The sequence below is a fragment of the Saccopteryx leptura genome, chromosome 7, assembly GCF_036850995.1.
Source record: "Saccopteryx leptura isolate mSacLep1 chromosome 7, mSacLep1_pri_phased_curated, whole genome shotgun sequence".
Classification (NCBI taxonomy): Eukaryota; Metazoa; Chordata; class Mammalia; order Chiroptera; family Emballonuridae; genus Saccopteryx; species Saccopteryx leptura.
Window position 1 is genome coordinate 10,655,770 of NC_089509.1, and position 6,397 is coordinate 10,662,166.

Sequence of the window (6,397 nt, forward strand, 5' to 3'; positions counted from 1 at the left end):
AACAGGAAATAGCGTCACAGGAAACGCTTGTGTCTGTAGACCAAAAAAATGTGTTCCGGGTGGAAATGCTTCCGGTGCATGGGCCGTGCAAGCCGTGGTGACCGGATTCTTTGCAGCGGCCCCTGCAGGTGTGGAGGCCCGCGCTTGCGCCGGATTCACGCTAGGGCCAGAGCCGGCAGGGCATATAAGCGACTGGGAGTCTTGGTAAGAGTTTGAATAACACGAGGGGAGACAGAAGAAACAAAACCCAGTGTAGGGCCTTGGAGAGTCTTCAGTTTTATGTTCTTGCTCTGTTTGGACCTTGGACAATTTGGGAAATTGAATAAAACCTAAGTTTCGTGTGTGTGTGTGTGTGTGTGTGTGTGTGTGTGTGTGTGTGTGTTTCCAAACTTGTTTGTCCACTCTCCTTAGAAATATACTCTTCATTTGACTTGGTACACACAGTTACATAAATACAACATTTCCCTTCCTCTTGTGTTTCACTCATATTTTCCTTCCCATTCTCTTCATTCCATCGTAAATTATTCTATTGAGACATTGAAAATTCACATTAAGCCTTTAAATTGATTTCACTGCAGTATTAATACGTTAGTTGCAGTTTGAAGAACAGGTTTATAAATACCCAAAGCTCACCCATGGACCCTCCAGGAGTCCAGAACAGAAGTTACAGTTTGATTAGCCAGTAGGCCTCTTATTTTATTTATCTACTTTTGGTGGTGGGTGGGGGGGCAGTGCACAGAGTGTTTAACTAAAAAAAAGCATTTAACACAGTTAAAAATTGGAACAGTTCATATAAAAATGAATATTTTTCTTTAAAAAAGTGCCCCAGTTTCCCTTGGCAGTAACGAACCAGTTTGGGCTAGATAATAAGAGAAAAGTCAATGAAACCTGCATTAATTTGTTTACTTGGAAAGGCAAGGCAAGAGCTGATGGGGGTTAAACATGATCTTTGGGAAGAAGGAAGAGGGAGAAACTTGGGGTCAATTGAAATAGAATATGAACTAATTGACTGAGCAATCACATTGAATTGGGCCAAAAAATCAAGACAAACAAATCATGAGGTTTCTAGATTGCTGATGATCAGGCAGGCTAAAAGATGAGTCATAAATTTAAACACAGTTGCACATACATATACACACACATCTCCGTTTGCTAGATATTAGTTTAAACACATATGTATACAGTATAGACAATTGTATTATGTTTTTAATTTTTGGTATATTACGATACTTTGTCAATAAAAATAAAAAAGTTTTCATCAGGGAAGAATTTTTCCTCCAAGGACTAGCCAATTCTTAGCTATAAGGAAAGACTCACCTAGGAACATGCCTTTGATATGCAAATTAACAAATTGTTGGAGGAGGTCATTAAGAGGACTTGACCCACACATTGACCCTGGAGCCAGACCCAAGCAATTGGAGGCTCCTCACCTCCTCCACTGCCCTTGGAATGTGTGAGCTAACAAACATTTCTACAGTGAAAGCCATTTTCAAAGGCAAAGTCCTGAGGGAACAATGGGTTGTGAGACCATCAGGATGGTGTCAGTGATTGAAACCCATTAAGGCACTATATAAACTTTTAAGATTCTGGTGGGTGGGTGCAGAGATCTCACTTTTAAGCCACCTAAGACAAGCCCATAAGTAAGTTCCCTTGCTTAATAAACCTGCCATCTACCAATCTGGAGTGGTCTGGTTCTTTCTTTGGTCTCTCCTTGCCCTCTGTCTGGGCCAGTCTTGATTTCACCCCATGGAGTTCTTGAGGTTTGGAACCAATACCAATTCAGGACCATACTTTCTTTATCTGGCTGGTGCGCCCAAGAGGCAATATTCCTCTGCCTTAATTATTGCAGGACCAGGTATTAGGTAACTAGGGACCACTCCAATAGTTTAGAGTTCACCTAAGTTATTTAAATGAACCAATCTAATTTAAAATATTTACCCTGCTCTGCTTGCATTTCCTGATGTAACTTCAGTAAAGGCCATGGCCTTTGCTCTCCCCTTGATCCTGTTCCTTCTGCCTCCTAAAAGATGTTGGTGCTTTCCCATGGCATGATGTGCCTTCTGTTTTACTACCTATGAGTATAGTAATCTTTGTTTTCCTGTGTCTCCTCTTGTGGCCACACTAGATTTAATATCACACAAAAGAGCAAAGAATACACAATACTTACATCTACTTCTATCTCTTTATATATGTACGTATATAATCATGTGATTACACACCTGAGTATTGAGTCTGGGACTTAGAAATTCACATCCTCTACTTTTAGGTGCAATAGCTAGCATGTCTTCCATATAGGAAATGCTTAAATTTATTATTTATTTTCTGTTGTAACTTAAATTTGTGAGTCTGAGAATGCTTTGGTAGTATAATGAAAGGTTGTCCCTTTTCTCTAGAGTGTGACCTTTTCTAGCTAGTATTGAGGTTTGGAAGAATCATTTCCATAAGACCATAGAACCCAGAGCTTGGGTATATTCAAGAGGTATAGACTGGGAAAACTGGTCTCTTAAGGTGCATAGAAATGATTTATTTTAGGAATTGATCACCTTTCAAAAGTCATATATGAAGCTACTAATGTCAGTTTTTCTGGACTTTTAGGAGAGGAATGATCAACTCTCAAAATAATCAAATGGATATTATTAAATTATATTTTAGAGAATATCTGTGAGGTTTGAGGAGGTTGTAATTAATCAGGTGTCTCTGAAAATCCTGTGGTCCCTCGCTGTTGGAGCCCATCTTGCTATCTATTCAGTATATGTTTAGGTTTTTGTAACTTCTTGCATGAACTCTCTATTCCAGATGTCTCCTGCTCCAGACTACATTCATTTGTCAATTACTCACTCATGTGGAAATTATACTTTGAGCTTATTTATGCCACCAGTATGTGATAGGTGCGTGCTAAGTGCTGGGAATAGAATGGTGGATATTATCTACACAGCTCACCTTCATGGGGCTTACAGACCTTATAGGGAGACAATAGATATTTAAACAATTATAGTAAAATATGCAGTGATAAAGGAAGCACATGACCTGGCAACACCCTAGTGTGAGAATAGATGAGGATAGGATAAAGTCTTTCATCCGATGCCCACTGTGCACAGAGACTGAGCTATGGGCAGGCAGAGCAGGGGGTGGACATGCTGCCTTTTACTTGCCATCCATGCAGTACCTGACCAGTGTTGGTAAAACAAAAAACAGATTTGTGAGTAGATTCTTTCCATTAAAAATAAAAACCCTCACTTCACTGGGAAAATACACTGATCTATTTCACAAACCCCTTAGAATTTGAGGAAGAAATAAGACTGTTTAATCACTGCCTTCGGATTCTTGAAGTGATTTTTTGGGAACTTTAAAATGCTATTTTCTATGAGGCTAACCACTCTATAGTGTATAGGAACTTAAAAGTGCTATGTTACTGTAAACAAGTCAAGTATTATTCCCTTCCTGTGACTTGACTTTCTGGGACCGGATGCTGGTTCTCTGTAGTTCCGCATTGTTCCAAGCAGATGGCAGGTGCTTAAGAAATGCCTTCTTCAATGAACTGGATGTGAGAATGAGACATCATTGTAGGGAGCATTGCTACAATTCTCTGAGTCATCATTATTGCAGCAGTTTTCAGAGCTAGAGAGGGTCTGTAAGTACAGAACAGAAATCTCTTAAGAAGTGTATTCATTTGTTACTTTAAAAAAATATCTATTCTGTGCCAGGGACTGTTTTGGGCCCTAAGGATCAGCAGTGAACAAGACAAGCAAGATCCTTGTTTCCAGGGAGCTTACTGTCTAGAGAGGGAGAGACAGTTATTAATCAGGTCAATAAGTGAGTGAGCAAGGTAACTTTATATAGAGCTGAATGCTGAGGAAATGTTTAAACAAGATGATGTAATATCACAGAGAGAGTAGTAGGGCAGGGCAAGATGCTACTCAGAGTGGGTGGGAAGTATTTTTGTGGAGACACAGTCAGCTATGCAAAGAACCGAGGTCAGAGAAAGGACTGGCAAAGACAAGCCCAAAATGTCATTAAATAGTAACAGAACCACAGGAGCAGCTGTGCTGGGGAGAGAGGCTAGGTACTGGGCTGGGCTTGGGGAGTGAGGCTTGAATATTGGTAGGGGTTTGGTGGAGGGTGAGAACTTCAAAAAGACGACTTCCATTGATGGTCTTCTCTCTGAGTCATCCAGTCTGACCACTGATGATTAAATCACAGACTGACCTTTGTTTATCCAGCATGTTGTGGAAATTAGAGTTCAGAATTGGGATTTATTTTTAATATATTTTTTATTTGGCATGATCTCAGATTTATAAAACCATTGCAAAGATAGTACACTTCTCCCAGTTTCCCCTAATGTTACATGAACAACTCATGTAGCTATAGACATTTGTCAAAATTAAGACCTTAACATAGATAAATTACTATTCACCAAGCTACAGACTTCATTCAGATTTCATCAGATTTTCTAATAATGTCCTTTTTCTTTCCCAGGATCCTATCCAAGATGCTACATTACATGCAGGGAATTACTTGAATTATGATTTTTGCCATTTCCTAAGCAATCTGTATGAAGGCACAAATAAGGGAAATGACTACCAACCAGAGGGTGGTAATTTTCACATCTTAGATTTTAACATGTTGTTTTTACTGATTTTTAAAATTTTACACAAGTACATCCTTAGATCTCCCCTCTTTCCCCACCCCCTACCCCATCATGCTTACTTACCTCATCCGTTTCCAGGGTAGTTAGTGTTGGGGTTCACATTATAATCCTTTCATAATGTTTTAACAAACACCACGTCAACTTATTTTTTAAAAAAGTTTCTGAAAATGTACTGCTTTTGGAGAATGAGTTTGGCAGCTGAGACACCTCAACCCTTTACTAGATATTTTACTGTAGTGAAAAGTATGGGAAGACTGACCCTTCACCAACTCATTTTATGCAATTTATCAAACCATCTACCTGTACGATAGTTCACTTCTCAGCTAGTGTTGCCTTCTTGAAGAAAGGAATATTATTTCATTGATCTTTCAAGACCACCCACACTTAAAATTTCCATTCATTCACTGATTCTTTCAAGCTAGTATTGATTAATCAATGCTGTTGTACCAGGTAATTGTCGAAGTGCTGGTGATAGCAAGTGAAATAAGCCAAAATGCCCACCTCAAATGCTCACGCTTGTGGTGAAGGTCAAAGACATCTTTCTTGCTCTTTAGACTCCCCATGCCCAGTGCGGTACCTGGAGTTAAGTATTTAAGTTGTCTCTCAATAAATGCTTGATACCCTGTTTTTTGTTTTTTTTTTAAAGTACTTGGTAAGTAATTATTATTTTTTTTAATTTTTTAATTTATTTATTTATTTATTAATTTTTAGAGAGGAGAGAGAGAGAGAGAGACAGAGAGGGAGAGAGAAGAGAGAGAGAAGGGGGAGGAGCTGGAAGCATCAACTCCATTATGTGCCTTGACCAGGCAAGCCCAGGGTTTCGAACTGGTGACCTCAGCATTTCCAGGTCAACGCTTTATCCACTGTGCCACCACAGGTCAGGCGATACCCTGTTTTGATGAGACCCCTCTACCATTAGGGAAGAGAATGGAGGTGAGATGACCAATCAGGTGGCTGTTGCAATGGTTTAGTGGACACATTATGCAGGTTATGGTGAACTAGAACAGTGAGTTAAATGTAATTTTTGGGAAAGAATGAACATAGCTGGGTAACAAATTGGATGTAAGATCTGAGAGAGAAAGAGAGAAGAGTAAAGGGTGCTTCTGAAATTTCCAGCTTCAGATGTGTTGTATAGAATATAGGAACAGGAAAAAGAGATGGTGGTGGGGAGGAGGAAAAGGAAAGAAAAAATGGGTTTAGTAGGAAACATTTAGTTTGAGAAGAATTCGATGACTCACAAATCTGTCTTGAATGAGTAAAGATAGGAATGGATCACTACTGGAGAAACTATGAACAGATGGGAATGATGGACTAAATGGAACTAAGGGTTTTTCTGTGTAAAATTCTGAGTTTGTGATGCCAGTTTCCTAGCAGTTTTGGCAGCTGAAGCAGGTAAGGGAATGCCAAAAATATATGTCACATGAATGGGGTCTGAAGCATGGTAGATTTGGTTGGGGAATGGTGTAATGAAGGTGTAAGGTTGAACCTCCTGTCAGTAACTAAGTACACTCAGAAGTTTTTGAGGGGAGTTGGGTAAGTAATAGCAAAGATAAGGAAATATGGAAACAGATTATGCATAACATCCTTATATAAGAGGCTTCATTCTGGACATTATTTGATAGCATATGATGATACAGACTCTTGCAAAGGGCAGAAGGGAGTAATCAAAGTTATGGTTTTGGAGGATTCATCAGCAGTGGTCATGTGCTCTTAGATAAGGGAGAGAATTGAGAACAGCTGGTGGCTATT